Below are 13830 nucleotides of genomic sequence, written 5' to 3'. Positions count from 1 at the left end.
CCATCAGGATGCCATTGTGCCTATCCCTAATAATAATAACATTTGATTTATATACCGCCCTTCAGGATGACTTAACATCTGCTCAGAGCGGTTTACAAAGTATGCTATTATTATACCCACAACAAAACACCCTGTGAGGTGGGTGGGGCTGAGAGAGCTCCTAGAAGCAGTGACTGACCCAAGGTCACCCAGCTGGCTTCAAGTGGAGGAGTGAGGAACCAAACCCGGTTCCCCAGATTAGAGTCCCGTGCTCTTAAGCACTACACCAAACTGGCCCTGTCCTATTCCTGCCCTCCAAATGTTCTTCAGTGTCCAGGCTGCAGCCTGGAATCTCTACCTTGAAGTCACCTTGGAAACTCTGTTGTACTGAATACTGGAGTTTGATTACTATCAGGAGCTAGGTGGAATATGCAAACTACAAATTTTTACTTTTAAAATGCATTTTGTGAGCATTAAAAAAATCAACTCCCTTCATGTTGGGTAGGGTTCACAATGAGTCCCGAAGCCTTTATTCCTCAAAAGAAACTTCATCCTAAAAGATTCCATTTCCAAAGTAATTATATATTAATATTCTCCATTATATTTATTAGTAGACTATTGAAATGTATTTGTACATTTCAGGCTAAAAGTAAAATTTCCATCCAAATATTCTGTAGACTAGGTGAGCAATAGTTGCAAATACATTGTTGTTTGTATTTTTTATGAGGATATTCCTTTAAGAAGTCTCAACAGGTGTATGGATACACAAGCTAAGAGGAGGACTTAAAACACTTTCAGTTCGTCTGAAATCCAGTGTTCTGCCAGCTGCACTTAGGGAGTCCGAGGACAAAGAGTCACAGAGAGAAGTGTCTCAAGGGTCAGACTTTTGACATGATAGGAGGATTACACAGAAGAGAAAAGGAGAATTTGCACCAGTGTTCTGCTGTATGCAGCTAGACTGGAGTGTGAGTAATATTTTATCACAATTCCTTAGATGAGTGAAATTATATTGTTACATTTTATAGGAGTTGGCAAAAAACAAAAGAAAAACAATAGAAAGAAATGAAATTTGGGTTTCCATGTCTATAAATTAGACATATTACTGATTTGATTAGAGATGGACAGACTGAAGGGCTCTTGTACACAAAGGAAGGTATGATGGTTCCATTCACTACAGTTATTTCGACATTTTGCTCCTATATACTGGGCAACAGGAATAATTCAAAACTATGGAGCTTATCGTATGATTCTTTGAGCACTTTGTAGCACCCAAGTATTTTATATGAATCCCATTTAATCCTAATCTTAGCCATGTGTTTTTAAAGTTAGTCTCCTTGATTTTGAAGTAACTAACTTCCTGTATGTGTTCTTAAGAATTCAGCCTAGGGGAACACTTCATAAATAAGTATTACAGAACAGATGCCTCGTTAAAAGGAAAAAATGATACATTGTCTGACTCTTCTGTTGCTTTATGAATTTTATGATTAATATCTGTTTTTTTAAAACAGCAAAAATAGATTTTTATAGAATTCTTACACTCATTGTTTTGCCATCTCTCTGTCTGTGGGGTGAGGGGAGAGTTAGGGCAATCCTAAGAACACTTTTCTGGAAGTCCTATTGAATAGGCCTGAGTAGGATCTGAAAGAGTGAGCTGTGAGACACACAGCAGTTTTGTCAGTCTTATAAATGCTACTGGACTCTTGCTCTTTTCTACTGCTTTAAACAGGTCTATTTATTGTGTCTTTGGGGACAGGGAGGACAGGGAAAGGAAGAGAGACTCTGGGCAGTCTTTGAACCTTGTCTTAGCTATTGCCCAAGTATCCCCCACTGCCACCCATAGTCCTGCCCCTTTTTGCTGGCTGTGGGGTATTAGGGCGTGCTGAGGAGGACAGGGGTCTTCCCTTTGATTAGTGCTGGATGTAGATAAGACAATTGGAGTTGGATTGCTTGGCTAGCAGTACTACCCTCCTCCCTTCTGTAGATTTTAATATTCTAATGCTGCTATTCATCTTTGACATAGTGTCAGGGTGGCTGCTGTTTAATAGTGCTAGGAAGAAATTTTACTAGGGCTATGATTTCCCAAAGTCTGTAGGGTATATGCCTTCCTCATAGCAAAAAAAAATTACCTATGTATCTGGACAGCACTATTAAATGGCTGGTTGGATACATTTTGGGCAGGGGAACATAAGATAGGAATCGTGGGCAAGGGTGAGCTCTCTGCATGACCCTAAAAGAGATGGGTCTGCTTAGGGGGTTCAAGTGGTGAGAGGTCTTTTGGCCAACTCCAGGGTCAGCATGCTGACCACATCCTCAAGAGACTGGTGATAGACATAGATAGTGGCTTCTCCCACATCTTGCTTTATAATCTATTCTCTTTTGCTGGCTATCCCCAACAGGCAGGCAGAGGGGGGTTGCTTTCATCAGACAGATTGGCACCTGCTGCTCCCCACCTGTGCTATGCTAAGGCATGAAGAATCTGTAATCAATAAAGCTGTGGCCCAATTCTGTTGTCCTTCTTCTCTCTTTCCCTTCCTGACTGATCTCCACTCCAGACAAAGTTTCTTTTCTCTTATAGAGGTATGACATTGGCTTATAGTTTAGATGACTAACCCATAATGGCTACAGGAAGCCATCTTAGCTGAACATGCTGAAACATTATAAAGCATGCTGAGTGACCAAACCATTCATTCTACTCACAAAACCATTTACCTAGCATTTTTGGCACACATGGTAAAGTTAAGAATTATCACCCCAAACACATTCTTGAGACATTCAAACTTTTACTTTCTCAGGTATCGTAAAAACTTTTAAGTAAGTGGAAATGGTGAACAGCACTATTAGTCTCTTTGTGGATTTTTCAAAAAGTGGTAGAAGAAAAAGGGCCTAATTAGTTTATATCATGAGCTTGGTAAACTTTATTTTTTATAAAATTGTGAGGAATAGCTAACAACAACAACATTCGATTTATATACTGCCCTTCAGGTCAACTTCATGCCCACTCAGAGTGGTTTGCAAAGTATGTCATTATTATCCCCACAACAAAACACCCTGTGAAGGTGTGTGTGTATATATATATATATATATATATATATATATATATATATATATATATATATATATATATATATATATATATATAATATGAAAAAGACAAAACGTAACCGTTATGATTGTAAGAAAATCTTCATGCATTAGGATTATTCCTTGCTCCAAAAGTGTACATAGCATAGAATGACATCTTAAAGAGTAAAATTCTTCTTTTAGGACAATTTTTTTCTTCTGCTCATCAAATATACAAAAAAGAAAAAAAGAACAAAGCTATATTTTCACCCCCGCTGTATGACATACGAACACAGGGCCAGACTAAGTGCAACAGCTTCCTCCTGGCCACTAGAAGGATGCAGTCAGCATTTTAAGTTATTTTAAAGAGCTGTGAAGGCCTGATCCATTTCTGAATGTGCAGTAAGAGTTTGCATATGAGAAACTGGTATAGTTACTTGCAATTTTTGAATCTACACTGAATTATTAGCAGCTGCAGTTGTAACATATATTCACAATAAAATGTTTGCTGTATAAGATGGCACACCTGGCTGCATGTGAAACGTGCTTAGGCTGGGGGCCACTTTTTGCCTCACAGCACGGAGGGAGAGACAGCCTTACATTCCTGGGCATCCAGGCTTTGAGAGGTGGGGCCTGGACCTATAAAAGGCGGCTCCGCCTCTGTAGGGCTCAGTCAGCTTTGAAAGCTTGGCCCACCCACCGCACCCTATGGCAGTACAGGATTAGCTGGTTGCTGGTTACCAGGGCCAGGTAGGAATTTTTTCTCCTTTCCCCAAATTGGCACAGGGAAGAGGTGTTTTTCGCCTACCTTGTACTGTCTTTTAGGAGTGGTATTTGGAGTGGTGGAACTGTAACCTCGGTCCCTGGCAGGTTAGATTTGGGTAGACAGAGCGGACCGGTGAGCACCTGGTGGCACCTCCCCATTGGTGGGGAATAGGGGTCTGTCAGGGATTGGCTGGCAGGCTGTACAGCTGCCAGCTGAGAAGGCAGACTGCCTGTGGGACCCCCTGTACAAGTCCTTCCCTCGGGCTTCACGGCTGGGGTGTATGGAGCTTTAAGGGGGGGAACCATTCGCCTGGCCGGCTGGGTTACAGCCATTCGCATGGATGGCTCACACCTGGGGCAGGGGTGACTTGCCCAGACAGGTCAGGAAGGAGGTCCAGGGTGATCCCTTGGTCCTGACCTGTACAGCTAGTGATGCCCTTGCCGTTATTAAGTTTAATGTTGGTCAATAAATGGCCCAAATTTATGTCCAAACCTTGTGTCTGTCTCTTCATTCCGAATTTGGGGGGGGGGGCAAAAGAGCTGTTGATCATGAATAACAGTGAACCTGAATGGTCTCCATCCATTGGAAGGTGGATTGGCCATGGAATCTTCTTTTAGAATTGGAACTGAGCTACACTAATAACTTGCACAACTGTGCTTCTGTCCAGAGGTGAAGGTTAGATCAACAATTTGATAAAATCAGAAAGCTCCAGACATTCTTCATAACAACATATCCAGGCCCAGAGACTAAATCCTGACAACTGTTCCAATGAGACAAATAACATCACATTACTCTTGTCTGTCATGTTGTTATCTCTCTCTTCCTCCAAGGTCAGGACAGCATGAATGATTTGCCCCTCCTTCATTTGATCCTCACAACTAGCCTACAAAGAAGGATTAGGGCTGAGAGATGGAGACTGGTCCAAGGTTACCCAGTGGACTTCATGGCCAACTGGGGATTTAAACCTGAGTCTCCCTGGCCCAGTGCTCTAACCACTATACAACACACTACCCTTGCTTGAGCTTCATGAGCATTTTAGCATGTAGAGCAAAGGTTCATTTCAAGGACAGCTGTTCTTGCCTTCTGGCAAAATAGGAAGGATTTGTGGATGAAATCCAAAGAACTGGATTTGAAGTTGAACTGGAGCACCAACACAATGAATTTCACACAAACTATAGTAAATAAAATTTATTATAGAAGTGCAAGCCAATTATCAAGAAGTATACAAGAGTGCAGCAAGCAAACAATATAACAAAGACTATTTAGCTAAACTAACACTCACTACAAATTCCTAAATTAATTTCCAGATGTTACCTTCAAGCAAATAGTAAGTTTCAGCGAGGCTTCAGGATAATTAGTCCAAACGTCAGCCAGTGCAAGGTAAAAAGAATCTAAGAAAGACCAGCTGAGGCTCTGGTCTTCCAGAGTCAAGAAGGCAAAATGGATCCTTAGGGAAACTGTAGAGGTACCCCAAGAAGAACAAAGCTAAAGTAAAAGAGACATCTTTTAAAGGGCATGCTGCCAGCAGCAAGCCCATAGGTAGCCAATCAGAGGGCAAGCCTGGGAGGCCAGTATTGTAGGTACTGTGCCTCACAGGTGTGAAGAAGGAAATCATTTTTCAATTTGCAGGAAGCCTAGTGCTAATTAACTGGAATGCTGGAGCTGGACTGTCCAAGGCCTTTGGCCTTGAGAACCTTCACACTTCCAGAGAAAGGCTGCGTCTTATCAGCCTGGGAACCTGGTACCAAACAGCCCCAGCCTTCAAAGGAACACACTGTCTCTCAGATATCAAAAGGAGGGGGGACCGTAAAGGAAAAAAGGCTCTAAACTTAAGGGCATTTAGCCAGCCATAAAACCAAATTCCAAATTATTGCTTTGAACAGGAAATCAACAAAGTGGCTTTCCTGACAAGGCCCTCACAGCATTTTAAAATCAATTAAAATAGCAATGGCATCCTTGTGATGGCCAGGAGGGTGCTGTCATGTCTGGTTTGGCCCTGTGTTCATGTGTTATACAACAGGGTAAAAACATAGCTTTGTTCATTTTTCTTTTTTTCTTGGAAGCTCACTGGGTTACCTTGGACCTTTTTAAAAAAGTGCATATGCCTAATTGATATGGGGGTGTGGGATCCCCCCTCTTTCACCCTCCGCCATGCCTCCACTTTCCTGGCTGGCGGGGGAGGAAGGCATGTGAACGGGCCTCCCAGGCGTGCTTCCATGGTGGTGTGATGACATCACTGATGTCATTGTGTGGCCCCAGGAGCATGCCTGCACTTCGCCGTGGGCCAATTTGGGCCCCAAACAGGCTGAATTGGGTCTGTTTGAGGCCCAAATTGGCCTGCTATGAAGTGGGCGTACTCCCTGTGCCTGCTTGGTGATGTCACCGGAAGTGTCGTTGCTGGAAATGGCGTCATCATGCAGGTGTGGGACTACATGTGCTGTGCACACGAGTAAAAAATGAAGAAGCCAAGAAGGAGGTAAGAGCCAAGTCTCCCCTCTCCCACTGGGAGGGTAAGGATACCTGGCAACACTTATTGGTGGACCGGAGCGTATGGAAAGTGATGGTCCTTCAGGTACATAATCTTGATACAACTGTACACACAATCATAACAAGACAGCTTGTGTGAAGTTTACAACACAATACCAATGTACATGTGGTAGAGATGCAAATTAAGTGGAAGAACTGAAAGATATAGCAATCGATAGCGTTCTCACAAAATTTGAAAATAAGAAATGCAACAAGAGAGGACTATGTTTAATGTATTTCTGTTATATTATTTCAGAAGACCTAGTAATTCTAAACTTCAAAACCAAAGGGAGAATTTTGGATTCTCTAGGAAGGCAAAACAGCAAGCTGCCTAAACCTTCAGTGGGATTTGCTGGAGATAGTAGGTGCAAACCTCAGCACAACGTGGGCTTCTTTATTACAAGATAACATCTCATAATATGAACGTAACAGCTCTGAACGTAACAGCTTTCCTAATGCCATTTTTATGTTGTCAATTTGAAATTCTGATGACTGAAGTATTTAGGCCACAAGGGATGTTTAGGAATAGGGCAGAGAGTTGGAAAAGGGCATTATTTCCAGATACTAAAACTCGGATTCTGTTTAAACAGTCTCTATTCTGATAAGCCTCTCTAAACAGTCCTTACTCTGATAAGCCTGAGAATGCAGCAGATTTGTTTGCTAAGATGACAATGGCGAGACACAGCTACAAGACAACATTCTTTACCTGAACAGTTTAAGACTGATTTCACATTTAGCAAATAAAAGTTGATCTTGATAACAGGCATGATAACATACACCATCCTGGTCTCACCTGATGTTAGCAGACAGAATCGGACTGCAATTGGGCTGCTGCGGAGCACGGGAACACAGGATTCGAGCAAATTTGGGTTGTATTCAGGCTGAATAGGCCTCCTGTGGAGCACCCCCAAGGGTGCAAAGTTGCCCGTGCAATGATGTCACTTCCAGGAAGTGATATCATGCAGGCTGGGAGGGGAAAGGTGAAAATAGGTGCTGGGCCTTCGACCTCCCTCCTGGGGGTTGGTGGACCTGGCAACCCTACTTCACATGTTCAGCAAAAGTACCCAGACAATAAATATTAGTGATAATCCGTCTCATGCTTCTGGGTAATTGGCAAAGGAGTACTTGTACATCTCCTCTGAACGGAGATGCATGAACTGTGTCTCCCTACCTCCCTGTGAGGAAATATTTGACTTCCCTCAATCACTTGCTAGTCAGAGCCAAGCTACAAGTGACGCCTGGCACAGGTTGGACACTTGTCAGCTTCCTTCAAGTTTTGATGGGAAATGTAGGCATCCTGGTCTTGCAGCTGTAACGAAGAGCCGAGCTGTAAAACCAGGCTGCCTACATTTCCCATCAAAACTTGAGGCAAGCTGACAAGTGTCCAACCTGTGTAAGGCGTCACTTGTAGCTTGGCTCTAAGAAGCACATACTTAGTATTCTGCTGCTTTCTACTTTCTACTTATCTGCACATTCTAATCTTCCTTTTTGTATTGTATATACACAAGAGGGGACCTGCAAAGGCTTGCAGAGGGCATCTTATTTCCCTCCCCCCCCTTCCTTTGAAAGCCCACATAGTTTCTCTCCTTTTCCATGCATCCCTCTCTCTTTCCCACCCACCAGCCACACTACTTTATCTGCTCCTGACTTCAGCTTCCCCTCTGATGTGCAATGGGGAACCTCAAAAGACTTGCAGGGGGCACCTCACTTTCCACCTTGTTCTCATCCCCACATTATTTCCTCTTTCCTTTCTCCCGACAGCCACCATATCCTCACTTGCTTCCTTCTCTCCTTCCCACCCACTAGCAACAGACCTGTAGAAAAATGTCTAAAGTGTGTACCTGGACCTATTCTCTCTATATGATGTTAAGGCTGGCCTTGAGTGGTAGTTCCTTTTCTATTAATTCTGCACACCACCAAAAAAGCCCTAATAATGTTTTTGCTATTATTATCAGTAAAAGGCAGCAGTGGTGAGAGTGCTTTTCTCAGTCACTTTGCTTATACAGCACTTTTGGGGGAGAAAGTGTTTGAGTGAGCAGTCCAGAATTGTATTCTGCACCATCACACATAGTCAAAAAGTGGACCGTTGCTCAAATTGCATGCAAAGCCCTGATCTAAACCCATCATAGAACCCTCGTATGACCACTGTCATGGCCAAAATGTAACATGAAACGGAAGAAGTAAAAGTATAGCATAGGCAGAGTGATGGTGTGATCAGGGCCTTACTGTAATGCCCAAAGCTGACTCTTTCTGTTAGCAGCAGGGTCACCCAGGCTTCTGCTTTTATGAGAGACCTCTGCCCCTGCTGCCTCTATCCACCACTGCTATAGTGGGTAGGTAGAGGGGAAATGCTCTGCTCACACTACTTTGGATCCAACCTTAGGAAATTTCTAGATAGGTTTTTGGAGGGAGGGGAGTAACTAATGAAGCTGCATCTCTATGGATTGTGTTGTTCCAGCTATTTACTAATACTACAAACAGGGTTGGGAACCATTTTAAATAACTTTCCCATAGAATGTACTTACTAGTAACCGTAAAGAACTTTAAAAATACTTGAAACTAGTGTGTTCCCAGACACTGAAAGAACAGAAATGCATGTTCACCTGTTCTTTGCCACAACTTCCTGCTGCCTTATACACACCAGTGATTTAGATCTGCTAGTCAAATTTCTATTTGCACTGGCAACCTCATTATTTCCTGTTGCAAAAAAGGATAGCAAACTTTGGTTCTTTGCTCTTGCCTTTTCCTTGTACTTGCATTTTGAACCTTTGAGACAGACACATTGCACGTTTATACTTTTCTCTGCCATCCGGAGGGTGAGAAACATAAGGCAGATTGACACATTACAGCTTACAGAAATAATCATGTATGTGTTGATGAGATGAACTTGCTATTACTGGTAATCATGTTCATATGGGTTTTAAGTCCATGTTTCTTTTCAATGCGGGAAAATGTTTCTTGAAAGGAATACTTTTAGCAATGTGTTTGTTATGGGAAATAACAGATTTCAACTAAGGGCCGAAATACACGTTCAGGTTTTAAAGAGTTGGGTCCAGGTTCCCTGCAGCCACTTAGCAGCTACAGGGAATGGTTTTTTAAAAAGCTTTTAAAAACCTGAGAATACTGTTGTGTGTTGGGGAGTCCTCCCCCACCATTTTCCCATGCTGCAACATCTCTGAATGGGAGCTATTTCTCTGGGTTTTTTGCTTCTCCTTGTGCACAGAATACTCAGTGTGGAGCAGCAGAAACAAGTAAAGTTTTCCGCAGCATAGTTTAGGTGCAGAAAATCAGCTTGGGGGGTGGGGAGGAGCCCTTCCTCCCTGTGTGGGGTTGCCAGGTCCCCTTATCCTTCTGGTGGGCGTGGAGCATCCTGGCACTTACCTCCAAGTTCTTCTCTTATGTGCAAAGTGCGCACACTATTAACACAGTGCTATGACATCACTTCTGGGAATGACATCATTGTGCAGGCCCTAGGCTTCGCACTGGGTTGATTTGGGCCCCCAAACAGGGAGAATTGGCCTAGTGCGAAGTCCAGGAGCATTCCCAAGGCCTGCATAATGACGTCACTCTTGTGAGTGATGTCATCACACTGCTCCAGGAGCATGCCCCAAGAGGCTGGTTCCTGCACTCCCACCAGCCAGGTGACTGGTGGGGGGTGGAGAAAGCTGGGAGTGGGGGATCCCCTACCAGGGGACTGTCAACCCTACCCCCATGGCAGCATTCAAGCCCATTTGGGTTGTCTTTTACTTTTTAAAAGCCACTTCCAACAGATGCTGTGTGGTTATGGGGAACCTGGGTAGATCTGGGAAACACAGACAGAACTCTTTAAAAACCTGAATGTGTTTTTTTGTCCTAAGTGCTGCCATTTCCTGGTAATTTTTAACTTTTCAGGAGGGCCTGTGGTAAATCTTAGAGATCTCTGAATTGTGCTGGTGAAACCTTTGACACTGATAAACTGAACTGGCACAATGGTATAGAACTTGAAGATTCCTACAGTTCAGGGGACACAGTTAACAGCATTTGAAGATAGGGAAATGAACATTGTTAGTCTGGCTAAGGCTAAAACCTCACATAGATCAAGGGACCGCAATGGCCTTATGGGAAAGTGTTGGGTCTGGAATGAGGTCCCAGAAAATGGGAAATTTGATGGGCAAGAATCCAAGGAGCAGGGTAACTGAAGAAGGTGAGCAGAATGACATGAGAAATAGGAAACCAAGGGAAATATAACTGAAGGAGAAAAAGGCTTGAAAAAAGGGCAGAGGAGATGAACCTGGGAATAACAAGAGTAGGGGATCAAGAAAGTTCATGGTGCTTAAGATCATAGAGGAAGTGTTAAGGATGAGTGGAAAGCCAGGTGAGAGACAGGGCAGTTACAAGAAAAAGGCCAGACCTTGACAGTAGGCTGAAAAGCAGAAAACAGTGGGAATAGAGAGATTGAGACTAGGGGAGTGAATAATGGAAAAAATGAGCTGAAATTACACACAGAACTCCGTAGTTCAGCACATTAAAGCAGCTTCTGGAACACTGATCCAAACCTGGGAAATGAAGCTGTAATCACTCCCCCACACTGAAAAGTTTGTGCATTTTGTTTCAATACTTACTGCACAGAAGCCACTCAGACAGGCCAGGCAGACGAGGGCCATCTGGCAGCATGTTGTTTTCTTAACAGCAAGTCTGCCTGCTGCACATGCAACTAATTGGCTCCAAAGAGGAGAGACTGAGCCCTTAGCATGGAGTACATTGTCGGGAAGGGGATGTGCGTGGAGTGTATGAGTTCTTTTTTTTCAGTTCTTCCTGGGCAATGGGGTTATGGCATTGGCATTGAGTGACGCATAGGAATCAAAGGTTTGCTTTGCACTGAGGAGTGGAGCAGGAGGCGGCATGGTGCCATCAGCACCAGTGTTGCCATCATCATCCTTTTATGTGTGCTTTTATGCACAATGCAAGTAAAGGCTGGCCTGGAAAATCCATATGGGCATGCACACTCAGGTTTGAGGAGGGAGGGATCTCCTTCATCCTCTGAGTCCCCAGCTGCTGCAAAGGCACAAATTATGCAGATTAGGGTGAAAATGGGAAAGAAAAAGCAATTATTAAAACAGCCAGGAGGTCCCAGGCATGTAGAGCTGGTTCATGCCCACTCCGTGGCCTTCTGCTACTGCTATCCTTCACTTAGGTGCCACGGTCCCAATGTCACCACTGTGACTTATGAAGTCCTCCAAAGATAGCAGGTCGAGGAGCACTAGGAGAAATTTCATGATGCCCAGATGGCTTTGGGGGCTTTTCTGATTCAAACTGTTAACCCAGCGTTAAATAAGGGGGAAGCAGTAGGCATGTGCATTGCACACTCACAAATGCACACATCCCCAAGTCTTTCCAGATCAGTATTCCATGTGGAAGGATTGATCTGATCAGATTTTTTATTTTCCGGCACAGCAAGGGGACTCTCTCCTTCAGTGTTTTCCACCATTGTTTCATCTTCCTTTTCATTCAACTTTGGGTTAAGGGTTTTCGTTGGAAAGGGAAACTGAAAGCCAACAACCTGTCTAGTCTCCCTCTTTTATTAGTAAAAATAGGAAAAAGAGAGGGCGTCCTTCCTCTTCTTCCCTTTCCGTGAAGGAAAAACCAACATCTACCCATCCCTTTTTGTGCTCTTTTACACACAGTGCAAGGGCAGGCCAACAGCTGGTGGGTTTAAACAGGGAATCCTGGGCTGCTGCAAAGCAGATTAGGGTGAGAAGGATTTGCCACTCATCATGGAATGGAAAATACAAGGCACAAGGAAACACGGCATAACAGCAGGACTCAAAGGCTTTGCTATCATAAAGAAACAATTTTTTTTTATTTTGTTGCACTGTACTGTTGGCAATCAAACACCTGATTGTGCGTCATGGTAGAGTGCCATGCCAGCGCCACTTTGCCAGTAAGTTTCCTACCATTGTGTGTCCCAACCAATACTTGCCTTCTTTGGGGTCCATTGTTGTATGAGTTTTCATGGGCTTGAGGAGAAACTCATTGGATCAAAGGGTTTTGGATTATGCAGTTTTTGGTTAAGTGTAAACAGAACCTCGTTTCCACCACCCCCTTGAAAAGAACAGTGTGTGTGTGTGCATGCACACTATGCGGCATAACACTCGCCTTGATGAGTGCCTTCCCCAAGCATTCCTTGGGATCTATAAACACAGAACCCTACTTTCAAACTTGGTGAGTGTATGATTTAGAAAGAAGACTGTGTTCTGTCCAATTTCAGTGCCATTACATGCAAAAACAGCTGCCCCAGAACCTCATTTCCCCACCCCTTGAAGAGCATGTGTTTGTGCATGCGCAGCCAATATGCATGCAATGGGATGAAACTCATGAAAACAAAAAACCCAAACAGATCAGTTCCAAGATGGAACTGGCCAATCCAAAAAAAGCCAGTAATGTCACAGAATTATCCTGGAACCCCTAGACCCAAAACTGAAACAGAAACTTTCTTGGCACACACCCCTAATTGGGAATGAAGGACAAAACTGCTCTGTTTCCAGGATAGGAAAGCTGTGACTAATTGGCAGGGAGAGTTGAAGCATGGGGACTGTGGATCCAACAGGGCAGAAGATCATTAGGTCTGAAGTCTACATCCTGATAAGGCCACTGTACTTTAAAGAGTCTACAGGGAGGTGTTACAAAAAGACAACAAATATAAACATATACATACAACCTGATTCAAAACACAATGAACTGTTGTAAAAATATTCTGTGAAGTATTTTGAATGTGAAAATTGTTTGTTATAGCTGGAGTCTTGGGGCCAAACCAGACAGAATGCAGGGTATCTGTAATTGAAATGATGAGAGGTTTTTTTTACACTTTCAAATAAGTGCATTTGATAGCACAGTGGCACTTAGGAAGAAGTATTAACCCTCCCTCTGTGCTATTTCCCTAATCTAAATAGCCCCCTCTAAGTTGCTGTTAGCCCTAAAGAATAAAAAATGCAGACGTGAGATTTCTTTGATCAGTTTAAAAAACCTGTGTTTCCAAATAATCAAGGCCTTTGGGCTTGATCTTCTAAAGTTAAGTTGGTCAGATATAGTTTACTTCAATCTCTAGTTGTTAAGTTCACAAAGTTTAAAGTAAAGACCAAGAATCTGAAAGTGCATTTTTCCACACTCCAGGAGTTAATTGATAGCCTAAAACAAACATATATTGAGAAATCAAAGATCACAGGAAGATGTAGAACAAACAACAAGGCATCTTTTATGCAAAGGAGGAAATAAAAGATTTTACTTGCTGGGAATTACCCCTTATAATATAAAGTCCATCACCTGATGCCCAGAGAATAAATCCTTCAGGCTATTTGCACAGTGCTTTTCTGGCATTCACCATAGTTTCTGCAAGAGGGAACAATAAAAATGCCACTTCCTGGATAGGATGATTAGGCAAGCATGGCTTGTACATGTACATTGCACATTGGCACAACTGCAGAGAGAAACAGTGCATGCCATTCCCAATGCAGTTAGTTTCC

The 13830-nt window shown here is 43.2% G+C and overlaps 1 protein-coding gene across 2 annotated transcripts in view; it reads left to right on the top strand.

The window, feature by feature from the left end:
- Window positions 1-777: 777 nt before the first annotated feature.
- The window catches only part of PIGR (polymeric immunoglobulin receptor), a 50622-nt gene continuing 37569 nt past the window's right edge, over window positions 778-13830 (top strand). Inside the window, exon 1 of one of the 2 annotated variants that reach the window (XM_054979702.1) lies at window positions 778-944. The gene's annotated coding sequence lies outside the window, so the exon portion shown is untranslated. Of the gene's footprint in view, window positions 945-3702; window positions 3790-13830 lie in introns of those variants that run through there. The other variant, XM_054979703.1, reaches the window with a different exon arrangement.

Source organism: Eublepharis macularius, chromosome 5, assembly GCF_028583425.1.
Source record: "Eublepharis macularius isolate TG4126 chromosome 5, MPM_Emac_v1.0, whole genome shotgun sequence".
In the NCBI taxonomy this organism is placed as follows: Eukaryota; Metazoa; Chordata; class Lepidosauria; order Squamata; family Eublepharidae; genus Eublepharis; species Eublepharis macularius.
The sequence above is the reverse complement of the archived record's forward strand: the minus strand, read 5'-3'. Positions and strand labels throughout refer to the sequence as shown.